We start from the raw sequence: 20,825 nt of genomic DNA on the forward strand, positions 1-20,825 counted from the left end.
AATCGGTGATCTCAGAAACAAAAGTGTCGGGGGAAAGACAACTGCCCTGTTGTTGGTCCATCACAATGAGCGGTCAAGGAAATGAGTCAGCCCTGCAGCACCCCATTTCACATAGCTGTGAAAAATTTTCTTGGGCCCTTCTGTGATCTCACCCAGCTTCTTCAATCTAACAATCTCCCTCTGATATTGGTTGTGGGGTTTTTTTTGTTTGTTTTTTGCTTTCCACACACATAATGCATTAAAAACAAGAAAACGCCAGGCTTGACTGTGGTGGGTGAAGGGAACAGCTGGAGCACATGTGAAATGGCAGGTCTCTTCTGATCCAGAATGCTTGCACTGCAGGAGAGCAGCATAACGGAAACTACTAATACAGAACTTTAATGAAGACAACCCCCATGCAACATCTGACTGTGTGAATATCCATACTTAATATTTATATGCTTTGGCAATTCTTGTTTATAATCCCACCCACAGCTGACACTGTGCTGATACTACAGCTACAGATTGGAAAAAGCCCAATCATCACTTGAAATTAAAGGAAGAAAATAATTACCTTGCATAACAAAGTCATTCTGCACTGAAGGGAAATCTGCTCCTGGGTCCTGAATGACAGAAAAATTGCTAGGCCAGATAACACCATGGTGGGTGCTTAAAAGTAAAGTTCCTGCTGTCCTGCAGTCACCTGATGCCCAAGCTGCTAGGGATCTCAAAGAAGCCAGAATACTAGAAACCAAGTCATTAATGCCTGTTGTGAAAGTGCTCTTTAGCAAAAGAATACAATCAAGAGATTCTCGTAAGACAGTTATTTATCATGTTAGGAAGAGCTGTCAGAACACGGCTGTATTACAGAATAAGGCAACTAATGTACTTTTAAACTTATTCCACAAGCCTAGAGGTCCACTTGCAACTATTCTATTTCAACATACCATTATAAACAAGCTCAATGCAGACAGCACAACAGCAATGAGGCAGAAATGTCAGAAGTTCAGGATGGCAGAACCAAATGAGTTTCAATGCAAGTTTGAACAGTGAAGGTACAGCAGTGATAGGTGCCCTTTCCCCCCAGATTTGCTCTGAAGTGCTAGCCTGTTCATCATCCCAACAGAATATTAGAAACCGCATTTGCCCTGTAGTAACTTCATCTAACATGATGTGCATTAAAACACAAATCAAAACACAGCTTACAGTAGAAGACCGTCTTTAGTGGTTTCCTTGTGCAAGAGGCATGCTTACCTATTCCTGAGGCTAGCTAATGAACTTGGGCTTTGTTAGCCTGAAGACCTGAGTGCTAATGATAGAGTTCAATTCCTGCATGGGTTAGCTGCACAAAAGTTTCTATTAGAGCTACAGTAGAAAATGCAAGATAGCTCTGCACTAGAATCCAGTAGCATGGGGAAAACTGGATTCTTCTAAGTCTGTGCAGTGGGAAAGTCCTGGTTCAGTGTTTGACTACACCGTTGCCGTTCACAAGCTGCAGACACTGCCATATGTTTTCTGGAAATACTGGCCCAGAAAACTACACTTCCTGGTGTCTCACTCAAAACACAGACTGGTTGATGCTAACATCCCTGCAGGGACCCAGTGGCTGCCTCTGTAGGAATGATGAGAGAGCAAAGCTATTTGGCTTACTTCCCTTGGAAGGGATTTTGTAGGAACCCATTAACAGCAGAAATTTCAGTAATGACTCCTATATAAGCATATATGCACATACATATATATGACTCATTTTAGCATGAGCTATAGGATGAATCAGATTATCTAATTTTTATGGTTTGGATGAGAAGCAAGATGAAGATTTATACCCTCCATTACATTTACCACATGAAGTTTAAATCAGCACCCAGGACTGCATGCAGACAAATAGTGAAAATCCAGACATGTCCAAACACTCCTGTGTATTTGGTCCAAGCTCAGACACTACAGGCTCTCCTATGAAATAAATGAAGGAGAAAATCATTCACAGGATTGCTTGCTATGCGGTTTTGCATAACCATTCTCCTTTGCTTGCAGCAGTTCTCACAGCAAGGCCGAGATCACCCATGTCAGCTGCATCCCCTGAAAGAAGCGAGAGCTTGAGCTGGTCAGCCTGGGTTTGGCAATCTGCAGACCTGTGCGGCTCAGCAGCTTTTCAACAGTTCACACTGTGCTATTCACAGCATAACGAGAAACCCACATACACCCCCCAGAGAAGGGACATTAATAACAGAGCACTTTCTCATATGGTCACAGTTTTACTTTTAAAGGATTTCAGGAAAGATCTCAATGTCCATTAATCATATGGATTAGAAGCTGTACTGCTGTTACACACCTACCAGCAACAGAAAATGCTCTGAATCAGTTCTTAGTAATTCCGGCGTCAATAATAGGCTAAGGAAGAGTCAGTTCCTGGTTCCTAGCCACAGTCTGCAGTACACTGGCTTTTATCAGTGAGCCCTCCAGTCTTCTTACAGCCCCACACCTGTGCCATCACATACCTAACACCAAGTCTGAACTGCCCCCATACCATCTGGTAGAAATTTGCTTTCTACTTGCTGCCAGGAACTGGGGGGAGAGGAGCAGCAGCTCATGTCACAATAAAAGTTTTTGCATATACGTGGAGTAAATCAATACAAGCAATTTCTTGTCTGCTAAGTCAACTCCTGCAAGCTCTTGATTAATCATGTTTCCAGAACATTTGATGTTACAATAAAGCATTTTGTTGTGAACACTTTCCAAGTGAAAAGAAAAAATTCTTTAGAAGAAAAACTTATATTTCAAACACCTTACACAGTTGTGTTAGGCCCCGACAGACACCAATTGTTGGTAATTGCTTAATTTAAAGTAAACTCCTAAGTGCTGTGCTGAACCAAGGCTCACGCTCTCTAATCACTCTCTCAAACACAAAGGTCACATTCTCAGCATCTATTCCAATGATGTACAATGTCTTTTACAAGCGATCATGCATTCTGAGCATACACAGACACCGATTATTCCCCCTGCCCCTTTTTCCTCCTTTGAGCTGTGAGGTAAGGAGTTAGAAGAGGCTTTTGAGCCAGGGAAGAAGCATCAGGGATGAGGGGGGACAGATGACACACAACAAAAAAAAACCACCCAAGAAAGCTGTAATAGGAGTCAATTTGTCCAAAAGGACTATAAGTCCTAAGAGCTAAATCAGTACCCTGGAAATGATCCTTGGTTAATGTCTGTCTTTCCTACTTTGCTTTTTCTGGATTTTTTTTTTTTTTGATAGGAGTGAAAGTAAAAATACTATGTTAACACTTAGAGACTGTTACTCTGAGTATTGCCAGGACAAGCGGAATAAAGGCCTACAGAAAGATCCCCGATTTCACCATGCAGCTTGTAATCACCACCCAAGGACTAGCATGTGGGCCTGTGTGTTCTGTCAACACTGCTGGTTCAGGAGAACAGCCCATTTAGCTTTTGGAAACCAGTTATTTATTTATACTTCTGAGGCCTTAGCAAATAGCTATTGAATGCAATGCAATTCCCTCATCATGCTCTGACACTCTTGGAGGCACCAGTAACTACAGTCACCCCGCCCACACTCGCATTGCGGCTGCAGTGGCTGGGAGGTAAAAGCGCTGCCTGTCCCACATGCCATGGCAATGAACTTCATTGCAGTAACGCGATGCAACGCTCTGTGATGTGCACACAGAATACTGATCTGTTTGAATGTAACCCCAGTGTATAGTTCAAATCCCAAGGCTCTTCCCACTTGACGATACCAAGCTTGCCTTATATATCCCACTGCACTGCGTCATATATTTGTGCTTAGCTGGAGTGCAAGGTGAGTTGACCAGTAGAACATTATAGCGACCTTGAGTCTTAAACGCGCATCTTCAGCAGTACTTTCTTAAGTTTAATGAAGGGTAAATAAGTGTTAAGAACAAGATTAAGAAGATACCACCTTAATCAATACATTAGGTTCAGTCAAGTTTACAGCTCATTAGCAACCCAATACCTACCACTAAGCCATTTCCTGACTTAAAAAATTCTCAGCTAAGTTTTCCCAGTTTATATATATATAAAAAATAATAATATTATTTTACTCTGAACAACCCCGGGATTTGCAATGCTGCTTCCATCATCTTTATCCAGACTTTTCCAATCAGTCGCAGGCCCTGTTCCCATCACCCTTTCCTGTTGGTTCAGGTGTACCATACTCAAGGGAAAATGTCTCTCTCCTCTGAGTATCTCAAAGTCCTGCTGGAAGGTGCAACCATACCGGAATACCCAGACATTGAAAGCAGGGTCTAGCTCACCAAACTTTTTTCTCCCCCATCAAAAAAGTAATTTTTATTGTTCTTCACATAATCCTGCAGAGATTAATTATTTGCAAAGCTTTGCAGGGTATGAATGGTTCAAGGTTCAGATGCAGTCAGTGCTACTTTGTTACTGCTCCAAATAACTGTTTCAAAAGACAATTTTCCATCTTGTAACCTGGCTCTGCATTACTATTTTGCATACAAAGGAGTTAAGGAGAGGCAGCTTTGACAGTTAACATATACTGAAAAAAATAATAAAATTCACAACCGAACAAACACCACCCTTTTTTACCTTACTCCTTGATGTGAATGCAGGGTTTGTAAACAACAGTTTGCAACATTCATTTACCTTCCTCACAAATACAGAGCAACACCCATTGATTGCTACTTGATGCCAGACAGAGCTGTAAGTTCAACCCACTGCAGAGCACTAACCTCCAAGCGGGTACTTACCACCCAAGGGCACCTCCTCCATGTTCACTCTTGGCAAACGTTCTACAAGTCTTCACAGAAGAAAAGCATTTCCCACACGAGAGAGGCTCTAATCTGGGTGCTTAAATCAATGGGAAACCCTAAAAAAAAAATAAAAAAAAAAATTTAAGAACCCACACAGAAACCAAGGAAGTCAACATGAAGACTTAAACATGTTATTTCTTGGCTAATGTTTCCAATAGAATCATATAAAAAGAAATATACATCAAGGAGCACAAGCAAAACAGCAGGTTTTAGTAGGTACAGATGAAGGGTGTTTTTTTTTTTTTACCTTGGAAAAATTACTTTTAGCAGAGCAATAGTGCAACAGGAACAAACACAAACTTTCCTGCTTAGTTGCGTGTGAGCCAGCTCAACCCTGCTTAGCAGGGACTTTGGTCCTTGAGTGGAATTTCCTGGTGTTAGTGCTCCAACGCTACCACAGCAGCACTAAAACTGCCAGGGGAAGGCAAGGGAGCCGCCAGGTGTGTAGAAGCAATACAAGAGCAAGGCCCCAGGGCTTGCATCCAGCCCTGTTGGTTTGCTCCAGTCTGACTGGTCAGCCCATGTTCACAGCAGCCCACCTCACCTGATCATCCTCAATAGAAAAAATTTCCATCTCAAAAAACTGAGAGTAATTACCAAAGCAAGCACTTTTGACAGCTTCCTTCTGGAACAAGATAACAGCACTAGGAGATGACACACAATACAACACTGAAAATTCCTTTGAACAGAAACATCGAATGGAAACAATGAAAATGGAGAATGCAAAAAAAGAACAAACTCCATAATAAATACAGAGAGATTTTTACCTTCTTTAGCATGACTGCTCATATGCTGCAAGGGTTTTCCCCCACCCTATCCAGACAGTGGGATAAAGCACACAGCAACCAAACAAAGCTGACAGCCAACCTTATATGGTTGAAATACAGCCCTTATAGAACTGACTCCCAGCTGAAGGCAATTAGAAAACTCACCTAATCGCCTGCTCCCATCTGATGGAACCTCCTGAGCAGTTCTTTATCCCCCTTTGCCTAATTTGTGGGGCCTGACAACACAAAGGGCACAGACCTGTTCCTTTTCCCTAGTGCTGAGGCACCTGTGACCCAGCTCAGTTTGAGACGGGAGTATTCAGATTCTGAGCCTGCGTGGTGGATGCTGTTACTTGCCTCCTCGCTGCATCCTGAGCACCCCTCCCTAAACGACCCCCCTTCTCCTTGCTCTGCTCTCTGTCCTGCTGGTGATGAAGGGACTTCAGCTGTGGGGGAGAGGATGCAGGAACCAAGGGGTTTCACAGCCCAACTTGGGGATCCAACTGAGTGTTGCCTGCAGTGGTGTGAAGGCCTGGGCACAGCGGGTGGCTGGAGGGGACGCTGTGACCGATACCTGCCCCACCTGCAGCAAGGGACGTGGTTAAACCAGGTAAAGGGCTGAGGGGGCTGAGCAGGGGCCAGACATCCAGGAAAGAAACACTTGGTTGCAGCATCAGTCAGAAGCTGTGGGTCTGGCAGAGTGATGGGTGGCAGGAGACACATCCCAGAGCTGGGGGACAGTGTGGCATGAGCTGCCATGGCCAAGGAGTACCATCCCCAAAAAAGAAAGCTGAGATAGGTGTACTGTAGCCATCACAGACTGGTCAGGGTTGGAAGGGACCTCTGGAGACCATCTAGTCCAACCCCCTGCTAAAGCAAGTTCTCCTAGAGCACCTGTACAGCCGAGCTGGTGACAGGCCACCGCCACCTTGTGCTGCTCCAGAACATTGGGTACTGCTGGGCATTGGAGGTAGCACCTCTGGTTTGGCCTTATGGGCTGTGGGATAACGGGGGGCTGCCTGTTTGCTGCCTTCCACCGCGTGGCCGAGGCAGTGTGCCGAGGGGGTGGCAGGGGCCAGGCGGTTACGTTGCCTCACTGTTCTCCTGGGAGACACTGCTGGCAAATGCATGGGTGAGGATGAGCTGATATTTGGAGAAAGCCCCAGTTTAAAGATGGGCATCATAACTAACCAAACCTCAGGTAAGGATTGACGAGAAGGAGAAAAATGGATCTGTGATTAGTTTGATCTCCAATTGGGTTGAAAGTTTCTTCCTGCATGTGCTCTTCAAATAAAGCATTTCTGAATAGGTCTTGTTTAAACCAGGGGTGAGGGAGGGAAGAGAGGAGGGAAACCAAGCGGAAGAGAAAAACACTTCAGGTGACAATGACTGAGAGGGAGAGAATTGCATGGGAACGTGTCATCCATCTACTGGGCAAGATTCATTATTCACGGCTCAGTCATTTGGTTCTAAATTTTAAATGTCATCTAAAGTGCTTTTTGAATTCACCAGTTTAAAAGATATTTACTAAGAAGCAAAACATTGTGTTATTACTCAGTGGCGCTGATGGCTGCGGGATGGCAGGCAGCGTGGTCGGGTAGTGGAGCAAGAAACCAGCTAAACTGGAGGCAGCCCTGTAGGTACAGTGCTTGTTGGCCCTGGAGGCCTCTCAGGCTACATCCCAACAAGGTGCTCATCCTTTCAAAAAAGAATCTCACAGATTCTTCTTTTTTCGAGTGAAGAAGGAACATACCTTGTTTGCTGCCTCACACTGACCTTTGCACCAGTCACCACCAGTCACCACTGGGACTGCCAGTGCACTAACCTAAGCGCCCGGGAAATCCCAAGCCTACACCCTTACCACACGGCGATATAAATTTGATGATCAGATTTTTACATGACCCTGTGGCACTCCCTTAAGCAATAATGAAATCTCAGCCACAGAATTTGATTAGCAATTAAAAATTGGGCCTGAAAGAAGACACAATATTGTTTATATCTACCACAAATGGCAAGGCTGAGTCCCAGGGTGCTGAGGTTTCCAGGGACCTCAGCTTCCCCTGCTCCTCCTTCACAAGCTTGGCACAGTGCCATTAGCATAATAACTCCCATACTAATGTCTTCTACTCACATAATCATTTCTTTACTAGCAAAACCATGCATATCCTCAAGATATTTAAGCTACACGTTGTGTGATGGTAATAGCTTTGTAATGGTGTTCATCTATCATCCATTTTAAATGTCCTCGCCCTGCCCACTAACCCATCTCCAATGGCTCCACTTCTCATCAGACACAAACATTTCTGAGAAGTTTCAGAGAGGAACATTTGCAAAAAAAGGAGAAGGGGAAGAACCGAAGTGAAAACTTGCTAGGCAAATCTTCATAGCCTATTGACAGGTCTGGGCCATATGACTGAGGAGAAATTTGAGCTGACTCAGATCTAAGATTTGCTGCCGAGCTCAGAGGATAGCACCAGTAATTTTGTAGAAATTACTTTATTCCTTTCCTATGTCCATGGAGATTGTCAAACACAAAAAAAGATAACAAGGAGCTTCAAAGCTATCTGGGGCATAGCAAACACCATGTAGGAGAACTGGAAGCAGTATCAGAATGAATGAATCCCCCATCCATTTTCTCTGGCTTACCTGTCTCTACAGCTCCCATTCAAAGCCCACTGGCATAAAGAGACTCCAACACATTTTGGTAGACTTTGGATGCTTTGTTAAAACCAAAGTTTTCTGCGGTGGTTGAGCTTAATTTCTTCCACCAGACACAAGATTTCAGTTGTACTTTGGCTCTGGGTCTGCATAAAAGATGCTTCCAATTTTATTTGAATCACTTCACTTGTAGAGTAATAGAATTATAGGGATTATACAGAGCAATAATCCTCAGCACTCCATGGGATCAAAGCAGTATTCAAATATTAAGCAACTCAGGGAAGATAGCTCAAATAGTATTATCCTCATTTCCCAAAGCATGGATGGGAAGACATGACTTGACAGCACAAGGCTTCCTCCCAGGAGGATTGATGTTGGGAATCATGTGCTCCAGGGTGGCTTGGGGACTCCCTCCTTCCTGGTGCCCTGGACTGAAGGCTGTGGTCAGAGCCCAGCCTCATGGCTGGCTCGATGCTCCCTCCTTGCCTCCACCACGCTGCTCCTTACAGCTCCTCCCTGCACACTGCAGCATTTACCAGCACTGCTGTATTTTTAAATAAGGAACAAATTATTAAATACCTACATCACAGCGACTATGGATCCTCTCTAAACTGGTCTCTTCAGGATGAACTTTACTCAGCACTTAGAAGCCCAGCTAAGGTTAGGGCCCCTGTGGCAGGTACAGCAGATGTAATTACACAACCTAAAGTGCCCTGCAGTTGTTAATGCAAACAGGCAAAGGGTAGCAGACATTACCCTCCACCTTGTGACACAGGGTCACAGAACAACCAGTAACATGGCCAAGGTGTGGAAGGGCCAGGAATTCAGCTGTCACCCTGTCACCAGGCCCAATGCTTTACCTGTAAGACCATTTGTCACTAGTTTAATGACTGGACATTTAGGTGTGCTAGAACGGCTTCCTTTTTAGCACATTATATGTGCTTGAGGCACTGCCAGGTCACCTCCTTTAGAAATAAGTTACATTGCTGCTCAGGAGCCAAAGGTAATGCTGGTGAAGTAAATGAGTGTTGATCACAAGGAAGGAGGGAGAAAACAGAAGCTGGTCATACTGCTGTACTGTGTTGACTTTAACAGTGCTCCTGAATAAACAAGTTCCAGAAACTAGAAAGCAGAGACTCCAATTTTCCAGACTGAACTGCACAAGATCATAGACATTAAAGAAGATAAAGAAATATAGCTGAAAGCCAACTACAGGTTACAGTTGCTGGAGATCATCTTCAGGAGGTGAAATATTCTTTAAATGATGAAGACAATAATTCACATGAATAAGACTCTCCAGTGAATTATGGGATTCCTCTTCCAGTAAGTTAGCAGAAATATGATTCTAAAATTTAAACGCACTCATCCATCACCAATTCTGCTTAAGTAGATTTATGGATGTATACATATTTTACCATTTTTATATGTTTATAACCCTCATGTTTTAGTTTACCTGTAGGTGATACTGGGACTTGAAATGCACCAAAAGCCACAGAAGAGGGTAATTATACTCTGGCCCCAATTGCCTTCCCTCCCCCTACCATTTATTATAGGGATGGAGAATATTTTTAAGCTCAAGGACCAACAGAGCTGACAAAAACATAAAACAAGGTACAAAGGAAGCTTGAAGTTATTATGGCACTTTGGGGATAGGAGAAAAGAAAGATACTGGTAGATTAACCTTGGAGCCCCATAAAAGCTTTCCATAACCACTTCTAAACAACAGTTATTAAGAGAAGTTGATACAACAGGCTCCGATTGAGCAAGGTATCAAAAAATCAAGTATCTAACTTTAAAAGCAGTATCATTAACTTCAGTGGTGGATATTAATATGCATAAAATTACAGGATCTTATTAGAGCACATTATAGACTAATGCTCTTTTTTCTCAAGCTGGATGAATCTCTAGCCTTATAACAGTTTTGTCTGATAGAAATACACATCAGAAGTCCAGATATTCACTCTTCTGTCCTAAATTGAGGACATCTTTTCCATTATTTTTAGTATTTTTTCTGATCTGCTTCTTTATCTTATCCAGTGATGATATGTAATATCTTGTTTGCAAGGAAAAAGGAAGAGACGACCCAGCCCTAGTTCAATAGCCTGGTTCCCTGTGCGCAGCCCTCCGTATTTGTGCATCCACCTGCACAGGAACCTGCCCATCCTGAACCAGTGGCCAGAGACTGTATTTCACAGGTGAGTAAAAATGTTGGTACAACGACGTTTCTGTAAGTCGAGGATGGGGAACTGGCTGGGGCAGAGGGACCATGTTAATGAAGAAAAGGCTGCTACATGACTGCATGCTCCATTAGGCACATGAACAATATTCCCTTCCAAGGCTACGACTTTGGATTTCATTATGTCCAGTCTAGCTGCAGGCTCTCGTTAAAAAAAGTGATCCTGATCTCCCTTCTCTACTGTGCCTGCCACATGCTTTGGCAACCTTCCTTGCCTCAGGTCATGCAACTGTGCAGTGCGTGGGTCCAGTTCACTGAGCCCACAGGAAAGTAACTCACCAAAATAAAGACGATATTTTCTTCCAGATCAGCAAGCTGATCCAGCTGCGTGTGGTCACACAGCTGCTGGACATGGCAGATGCAGAGCGTGTGGTGGGAGGCTTAGACCTCTCTTCCACCCTCACCTGCTAATTTGATTCATTTACATTTGGTTCAACGTAACGAATGCCAAATGTCCCAATGGCAGGGATACCTTTGTCCAGACATCAGACTGTCTGATACACAAAAGTCAAATCTATAGGTCAGTTACAGAGCACTGAGCGCATTTCCTAATTTTTGAGTGCTTAAATTCATAACCTTCACCTTTTATGTACATACACAGTATTTGTAAAGTTCTCTGGATTTCCTTTCCAATGAAAATTGTTTACATACGGACACAAATACATTCTCAGCCAAGAGCATCAACACCTCTGTGGATTTTGGGGTATATGCTCACAAGCAGTTTTTCACACACATGCACACACACTACTGACAAAAAGTCAGTACATCTTTTGGTGTAGGCCAGATAATATGTCCCTGCCACCTCCATGCACACTCTTTCTCACCCAAAAAGTTATTCCTAGACTGTGCAAATATATATGCGGCTGGCCAAACTGTATCAATGGACACATCAGAACACTATATCCATCACTGCTTTTTGTTGAAAACCTTTACTGCTAGATATATTGTCAGCTAGAGTTCACAATCAGCAGGATTTGCTTGGCTGTATCTGTATTGATATTTATGAAGTTCTGGGCACATGCTAAAACAGACCAAATGTATGATTTTATTCTTTATTGAATAGTTACTAGTAACATAAGTTGTCAGGAAAATACACTGCAAAAAAAAACCCCAGCCTTTCTTAATGTTAAATCAATGATTCATTTACTCTCTTCATGATTAATTGCAAAGTATTTGGAACTCTAATGACTTTTGTGGATGCAATATCGTTTAATCAAAAGGAAAAAAAGATCCGATCTGCATGGAGATACTGATTTTTCTCCTGTGTCAGTAAAACTATTTGCTTCCACTACTCCAGATGCTTGGGAAGGCTGTCAGAATCAATATGGAAGCCTGTACACCTCAGTACAGGAAATTCAAAGCTGTTTTTCTTTTGGAAAGGTGGCTCTACAGCTTCGCTGCTGTACAAGTATCGCATGACCCAAACAATGGATTGATTAACACCAGTGTGCTGGCCAAAGCTGGCTTCCATCTGAAGCATTCCAGACTGAAAGCGAACGCCAGGTGTTCAGCTCTTGTACTAGCTAGTGAAAAAATTGACCACAACACAGCAGGTGCCCCCGGTAGTGTGCAGACTGATACCGAGCTTAGGCACCTCTCTAGCTTAGCATAAACTACAGCTGCTATCGTCATCCCCGTGGATCCTCCTTCCCGAAGGCTAGATTAGCACCGAGCCCAAGCAAATGGCCATCGTGGCCAGAAAAGGATTTCCAGTGCCCAGGAGCCCTTCCAGATGCAGAGAAATTTCTGAAGAAAATACCAGGCCGCTGTATATGCTTTAACTGTACAGTGGAGCACACTGATCCCTAGCATTGCTTGCCCACGTCAGTGTCTATACAGTACTGGTTTGCTTTGTTTCAGTGTGCGAACCATCAGAGGTCACCAAGTCCCTTCTCCAGGAGCCCCCTGGCACTGCCCAGCGAGACAGCCTGCAATATGATACAACATCCCCGGGCCTGCCGAGATCCACTTGGGATATGCAGGACCCTCACTGCTCTTGCTGAAGCGGCAAGAACTGCAAAGGCCAGCCAGAGCAGCGTGGCCATGCCCCAGCCCGGCTGCCGTGCCCTTCGTGGGCAGCGTGCCCACGCCAGGCTGTGGCCACTGCGTGCAGCCAGCAGGTAGCCACGCGCTGTGTCCCTCCTGCTCTGCCCTGTGCCATATGCAGGGCTGGCAGCTACACACGGGCTTCTGCTCTTATCGCAGGGCAAAGCCTTGGCTATGCATCAAGAGGGGAAAGCAAGAAGCTTAAGGGATGCTTAAAGGACATTTAAACAGGCTTTTCGTGTGCCACATTTAACCCTTAGCATGTAAATGACCAAAAAGCTAATCCGTTAATGTACTCTTCTGCCCTCCTGCAGTGTGGTTGCACTACCAGAGTGGTTTGCTAGCACAGGGCTTTAGAAAGGAGGGCGCAAGCATAAAGCAACCGTGATGCTGCCTCTCATCATCTACAATGATTGTGCCTTGTGACAGATCCTCGGGATCTGCTGAGATGAGCTGGTTGCCACAGCTGGTTCCCAGGGGACAGGCCCCTTGCGGTGGTCACCAGCAGGCTTTTCCACAGGGAGTGCAGAGCTGGAGAGGTACTTAGACACAAGGTCCCCTGCCCTACTCTGGCAGCAGCTAAGTTTTCACTCCTCCATAGAGATATTTATGTGGCAGAAGAAGGCAGGCAGCACATACCCAAAGAGATGTTTGCTAATGTGACATAATTGGAAAAAAAACTGCAGGAAAATAAAGCTAATACAGAACAAGAAAGGCTGCTGGCATTGGCAGCAAGGGGATAGAGAGTGGAGTGAGTGGGAGAAGACAAAACACCTGGTAAACCGGGCAAAGCTTGAGACTGGGACAAGAGCTGCAGCCTTGGGTAACACTCCCTGCACATTCAGTATTAGGCTTCTCCTCTCCTTGGCTTCCTTCCTTCCTTCTGGGATTTCCCTCCTGTGCTTCCAAACTTTAAAGCCTTGTTGTGCCTCTGCCCAGGGAGCCAAGCAGGGAGGAGGCACCAGGCCCACGAATGAAGCTGAAAGCAGGTTGTAGGGGCTACAGAGAGAGGCCGAGTGGTCCCAGCTTGCTGGAGCAGGTATATGCCTCCCCTTTCCTCAGCACTAAAGACAAGTTAGTCCCAAGTGAGAAACAGAGATCAGATCTACCTCTTGCATGCAGAGCATCCCACGCACGTCAGGCCCATGCCAAGCTGGTACTTCCATTTCACTCCAGGCTGGGCTTGCTGCGGACCTTTTATTACCTGCTCAGCTCCAGGATGGATCCTGTCCTGCCTGCGGCAGCAAGCACACCTAGGGGAGGCTGACAGAGCCTCCACTGAGGCGTCAGATATACTGCCCAGGTCAGGTGAGCACGGAGACCAAATTTATCCTCAGCCTTACAGCCTCCTGGAGCTGCTGGAGCTCTCTGGGGTCCCATTCGGAATGGTTGCCTACTTAAAGAAGCAGTATAGTCCCAGCACATACTGCAGAGTGGTTCATAGAAGGCAGCATTAAAAGAGCAATGACCTGCTTTTAAATAGGTTTGTCCCATGTTTGCCCACTGCCAGCCCATGCTGGCAGGTTAGAGGAGGAACAAGTGAGGACTTAATCTGCTGCTGGAGCCCTGAGCTGGGAGAGAGGAGTGCAAGGACACCAGCTTGGCACTGCACCCTGTGCCAATGTGGTGCCACTTGCAAAAACGCGACTGAAAAAATGCCAGACATCTGTGCCTTCGCTGTGTGAACCAAAATGGAAAAGAACCAAATATTTTTCTTCCCACTGAGATTTATAAAAAGCCCCTGTGTGATCTAAACTGACACACAACATGGCAGTAACCTATTGATTATTTTTAACCTAGTTTAGCTGACGCTAATTGTACTGGACCTCTATAATTGTGCACAGAACGTGGTAGCAGCGGTAGGATAGTATTATCATCAGCTTCATGGGGCTAATATTATGCCAATATTATATCTGGCCAATGTTTTCAACATAGTTGAGTGTTTACTGAATATCAGAATATCAGCATTCACTTTTCTTGGGAGCTAAATTTTTTATTTCCCTTCACATTTTCTTCCACGTCAGATATGCCACACACAACTGGAAGTGCTATAGGTTCTCCCTGCCCACCTCACAGCTCTTCACCAGGCTAGTCTCCCCATCAGCTCTGGCCAGCTGTCACCCTAAGGTAAAGTTTATTTCCATGCAGCCTTGACCTAGTTCCCCCCATCCTTTTTTTAGACGCGTGCAAGAAGGGAAGCGTGTTTTCCTCTGCCAGAAGGGTCAAGACACTGAAGTTCTGGCCTGAGAGGGAAAGAGAACCTACTACTCCTTGTAGCAGATGGACCGCAAACGTCTCAGTAACTTCTGGAGCATAGCACTGGTACCTCAGGTGTCTCTTCTGGGTGCATGATGGTACTGCAAGGCAAGAAAGCCAAGCATGGCCCAAGCCATTTAGGGCTTAATGAAGCAAGACTTAAATTCCATCTGGCAACCAACAGCAGGAGCACAGAGACCAGCAAGCCCAAGTGTAAAAGCACCACTTAATAAATGGGCAGCTACACCTGTGCATTAACTGAAGTTTACAGGTGGTGGTCTCAAGTTAGACTCCTTGCTAGGGGCCGTATAACTGCCTAATGACTCTATAAACATCACATGCACAGATAACAGTGCTGCACATTTTTGTACATTTTTCATCAGTGATAGATGAGAGAACTACTTCAGCTGTTCCTGCTGTTTCCACAAATATTTTAGAGCTTAACATGTCTCTACATTGTAAAGTGGAATAATAAGCACTAAGTGTGCTTGCTCTTACCGAGAGGACAGATATAATCTCTGCTGCTTCTCTCAGCAGGTTCTCCCAGTTTACTGGTTCCCCTCCAGGTCCACTTCAAAGAGAACCTTCTCCTTCGCCACGAGCCCGAGTGAGCAGCAAGCTTTTTCAGTTACAGCTGGGCTCAGAATGCTGAACTGCAAGGTAGTTTAAGGCCCTTAACGTCTTAAACTGTAAAGTTAGTAAAATGGGGATACCGTGAGGAAACAGAAGAGGAAAAGAAATCAGACCACTTCTCAGTGCATGGCCTGCAATGCGAGAGCTCACCCTCTTTTTTGTTAATATAACTCTGTACCACCGGAGTATCTCCCTAGGACTCTTACAAATAGGATCAGTTGGGGTTTTTTAGAAAAAACCCCACAGCTTTCTAATTGACTCCCTCTGGAAAATGTGAAGAAATGCATTCGCCCTGTGCCTGGACTGTGGTGGGGAGGACCGGAGCCAGGGGCTTGCTGTTTGTGGCTGTCCCTACCCAACAGGGCCTTAGGATCTCCACCAGCTTTAGAGCTCAAAGTCAGCACCAGGTCACGAACCTGCACTGAAAGAATAGCCAGAAGGGCAGACCCAGGAAGAGAGAAAGATGCCCTTTCTCCCTTATACTATTTCCTTTATTTGTTTTCCTTAGAAAGTACTTTTCAGCATAGAATGCTATATTTCACAAAACACCCCAAACCTAATTTTTAATCCAACTCTTTACTGTAGAGTAGGAGATTACTGGGGAATGATCTAAAATCTACTAAAGTCAGTCAGTTCCTTGCCGAGGACTGCGATGACTGCAGGGTGAGGCCTTCGGTGAGCTTGGGGTGGGGGTGCTTCGTACCACCTGCTTCCACAAATAGCTTGCTAATGTGCAGTTAATTGCATGCTACATTTAGCGAATTTAAGGTTCTGGTTTAGAGGAAAAGTACTTATGCAAAAAGCATTAGACTTCCGAAATCTTGTATTAACAATGCATCCATCCACATACCCGTTCATCTCACCACTTCTGGACTACCTAAGAGCGGCCTAGTAAGAGTTGTGTGTCTGCTTCATCAAATTATGACCATAAAGGATCATCACAAAAAAAATAGGAACCATAGCACTTCTTATCAAAAATTGCACATACACAAAAATGTTCCATGAAGTCTTGTCAGCCCCTCTGCAATCTTGTACCAGAATGAAAATATGGAAAGCCCTAACACTGACAGCTTTTCTTTTCTGGAAAGAAAAATCTCACTTATTTTTTAAAAAATTTTTATTTTAATTTGATATTAAGGGATAGATTATGATACAACTTCCATCCTCTGCAAAGCTGTGAAGAACCATTTCATTTGATATGGAAACCAGACAAGGAATGCAGAAGCATTTAATGAAAATGTGAAAATCCCTTTGTTAAGGCAACCTCATCTGCTACTCCTGGCTGGTGGAAGCAATACTTGCATTTGACTGCAAGAGTGATATAAAGAAATTTCACAGAGAACAAATAAATTAAGTGATATTTATGTTAGTATTTATTTAACTCTTGAAGATGACTTACTCAGAATGTATTCACATAAATTTTTGGAGAAGGTGTAGCAAAGATTAATTGAAATATTAAATCAATTTTATGACTATAGGGGAGAATGCAGTTCATCCCTATTTGTCACTGTATTCAATAAAGCACTACAGCTTAAGACTTTGATTTACAAATAGTGGAGGAAAGAACTTGAACACTAGAATACTGCTGGGTGTCTCTAAATTAAAGGATCTGTGTAAAAAAAAAAGAAGTAATTCTTATCTACTGCTATTAGACTGGCACTACATGATATATGTAAAAGATGTAAATAATAGAGGGGACATACATAATGAGATTTTTCAGGAGCTCTCAGACATGGCCTGAATCTTTTCCCATTGTACTTCCAGTGCGAGGAGAGTTAAGTCACACTCACTGCATTTCTAAAACTCATGCTTTATTTTAGAACTGCATCTCTCATTTTTTATCCCGTTCATCTGATGCCCTGTGAAATAACCTACACGGTTAGAAACTACAACTGCAGGCACATGTCCTCCATTATGGTAAATTATATCACTTTCAGTGAGGTGAGGAATAATCTCCAGGTTATGAAGAGAAGACTCACACCGAACTCAATCTTGGCACAGATGACAAAATGGTTTGAAGGAAAGGTGGGGGCACACTTCTGCTTTACGTCACTGTGATCTTGTCCATGCTGATGTTGCCTCAGCAGCACATATCGGTGCAATCCTACAAAGCAGTGTCTGGACACAAGATTTCTGCATTTCTCCACAAAGCTGTCTGGAACCATTTGAAAAACCTCTATTAACCTTCAGCAACTTTGGGGCCAACGCTACGGCTCCAGTTAACATGCTCTTCCCCTGAACTCTCCCTCATCTTTCTCCATTTTGCTATATGATTAAAAGATGCGTATTTAGCAACTACACTTCAGCTCAGTGCAATCCAGGAATTTTCCTGGCACATAACAGTGATGGGATTATTATGTGTCCCACCACAGAAACGATGTATTCAGCACCAATGGCAAAAGTACACAAATCAAGGTCAGAGATTGAAGTTATCTGATATTACAGATAACTGTTAACTTTTATTAATTCGAATGCTCTTTAACAAAACAGCTGATGTCCAGTGTGTCACTGATTGCCCGCATATTCAGTAAAACTATATAAAATATATTGAACATACTGAAATACAAATGCTCAGAGAAAACTGGGATGAAATTTGTGGTAAAACAACAAAATAACCCAAGTCCAGCATAAACATGAATGCCTTGGCAAAGAACATTGCAGCAGGATCTGGATATTTTGCAGGTTTTCAGTTAAAATGAGAGTGCCTTGACACAGAAATTGATCTTAATTATCAAACTCATACTTCCCTCCTTTCACCACATTTTCCTAATGAATTTTTCTAATTCTGTCTCTGGTGGGCAATGTTTCTTTTGAAAGATTAGGGTACAGAGCAGAAAGATGAGTACAGTTTTTAAACTCCTCTGCTTAGTTTTAAAACTTCCTTCTCAGTCTAACAGAGATCTGCGCTAGCGGGGCAGCCTGCAGTTGGGATGTATCGATACAGCTCTATTGATTCCAGGCAGAGCAATGCCAGTTCATTACAGGCATGAACCTGGTCCTTTATTAGGTCTGTGAGCTCGACTGTAAGTGGCTGAGTGAGCTTTCCTGACAGCACCAAGAAAGTCAGGGGAAAAACATCCTTGATGATGCAAGATTGCTTGACATCAGTGAAAACCACTAGACCTAGAAATACAGTTGAAACAAATTATTCCTGTCTCTGTATTTTGTCTCACATGTCACGGTGTTATCTAAGTGTGTGTGTGAATTAAACTAGCAGAATTATGCACTCTCAGGAGAAGGTGATATTACAGAATGAGCAACTGCTGTGACAGTGGGCTCAGAGCTTAAAATCATATTTGTTAGCTAACCTCTGCAGGCAGGTGTTACAGCTCAGAATCACTGTGAAATGTCAGGAGCTATCTAGATGGCCATGCACCGGTGATTGTGGCTGAAATGTGGGCTAGAGGGAGGTCTACCCACATGAGCAGGCAGTATGCAGATTCGTGCTTTCTTGGCAAGCCAGAAATAGAAGCTTTGGCCACATGGTGATGACCAGCTCAGTTTGCAAGCCACCATCAGAAAGGACAGGTTTCCAAGGTTCTTAATTGCTGATTTCAGTACATGGATAATTGAAGAGCTGATAATATAGGAGAATATATTTATTTCAGAAGAACAGATGTAACCTTCAGCCAGGCATCTTACAACGAACGTCTCTGTCATTTGGTCATACACAGTTCAGCCAGCATCAGCTTTGAATGGGGAGATGACACCAGCTGGAGCAGGCTGACAATTCTGTGTGCCTGAGAAATGTCTCCTATTTAATTTCTAACGACTCATCTGCAAAAGGCCTCTGACTGTCTTCAACTTGTCATTAGACCTTATTAAGCAAACAGGTTTTTGGTCTGCTGCTTTCTCATACCCCAGTATGTGGGTAGCTCTGGGGGGACAGAGAGGTGCCAGTACTTGTTTGTAACTTAGCTGGCTAAACAGATTCTCAGAATTGTGTTTCTACCTGAATAAGCAGAATTGCAACATTTCATATTCAATATTCTTCAGCAGCCCCCCTCCCCCAGGGTACCCTCTGAGTGATTACAGAGTTTGTGTAAAAAATGGTGTAAACAAAGCTATTGTAAATGCTTGCTTATTTGTACAGCTCATCTGCAATATATTCATGGTGATAACGCAGCTGTAACACACTTATTGCTTTTATAAGTTGTTCTACAAATAAAAGGCTATATTCTTCCATTTTTGAATGAGCTCTTTGTATATGTCACTGCTTTAAATTCTTATTACCACCCATGGTATATACTTATTTCAACAAGATTATCTCTTGCGTGAGCTGCTAATTACATAGCAGTGAATCATTTTTTGGTTAGGCAACTGTTGTTGCATTGCCTTGGAGTTCTCAGGGAAAGACGGTAGCTTTTATTGCAGGGGATTATTCAGAAAATCCAAACTCAACAATGGGCCTGTTGCTGAAAGCTTAAAGCTTTGATATAGCTAAATGATTAACTCATAGGATAAAAATATGTATTTTTTTTATAAGAAAACTAGAAAAGTTGGTCAGTGTAAGAGGGCTCAAAGCACCCTAAAACTCCCTTGACTACATTTAGAAACAGGATTCCAAGTTACTGTTTTATGGGAAACTTCCCAGGCAGAGATGGGAAGTCGTGTCTCTTTCAGGACTCTTTCCTAGTTGCACTCCTTAGCAATCAGTGCACTAGGAAAAGCAACCCTGTCATCAGTAGGCTTAAAAGCAACAGCAACAGGCGAGAACAGGCACTTATTTTCAGTATCAGAACAGGCACACTGAGAAATTCAGCTAGCCCACAAGAGGAAAAGGGAATAAAGAAAACCCCCGATCTCTGCACAACGTGCCCCTGGTGTGCTTGGAGCCCAGCCCCGGCCCCTTGGCAGCAGAAAGCGTCGCCAGACTCTCCAAGGCTCTCAGTTGCAGTAAAGCCGGGCAAGAGCAGGGCTCAACTGCCCAGGCAAGGCCACCCGCAGCACTCACCAAACAGCACTCACCAAACAAAACTCAGGCACTGCCAGGCAGGCCAGGAGGCACATGGTGTGGGCAAGATAAATGAGATGCCCTCAGGCACCGGAGGCTCAGAGGTATTTCTGGGTTGCAATGCTGGTGCCTAAACGTTACAGAAATCCTGCTTTAGGTAGCTTCTTTGCTCTTGTGCTTTGGATTCAATATATCAAACCGCTGTGCGGATCTAATCTAGCTCTAAGATACTTTATATTCCTTATGATTATTCTCCCTTGAGATTAAGTAACAGTGAAGTACACTTGAAAGTGAGCACGTATACACAGGATTCAGTGTTACACCAGCTACCACCCCATTTCAGCATTCCTGCAGAGCACCTGGATGCTGGGGACTGGCCGCACAGGACTCCCGGCTTTGCCCAAGCCGTCCTGCCAGCCCCACAGCTGCTCCAGCACCAGCTGCCCTGCCATCCTCCCTCCGAGGTGGGGGTGCTGCCTGAATAACCCAAACTG

At 44.0% G+C, this 20,825-nt stretch overlaps 1 long non-coding RNA gene across 2 annotated transcripts in view; it reads right to left on the reverse strand.

Moving 5' to 3' along the window:
• LOC308072673 overlaps nucleotides 1-20,825 on the reverse strand; it is a 302,394-nt gene continuing 281,569 nt past the window's right edge. For both annotated transcript variants that reach the window (XR_013931733.1, XR_013931734.1), the window contains one exon: nucleotides 1-20,825. This exon is cut by the window's right edge and continues 35,097 nt beyond it. This is a non-coding gene — a long non-coding RNA (uncharacterized lncRNA).

Source organism: Falco punctatus, assembly GCF_963210335.1.
Source record: "Falco punctatus genome assembly, chromosome: 13".
NCBI classification, from domain to species: Eukaryota; Metazoa; Chordata; class Aves; order Falconiformes; family Falconidae; genus Falco; species Falco punctatus.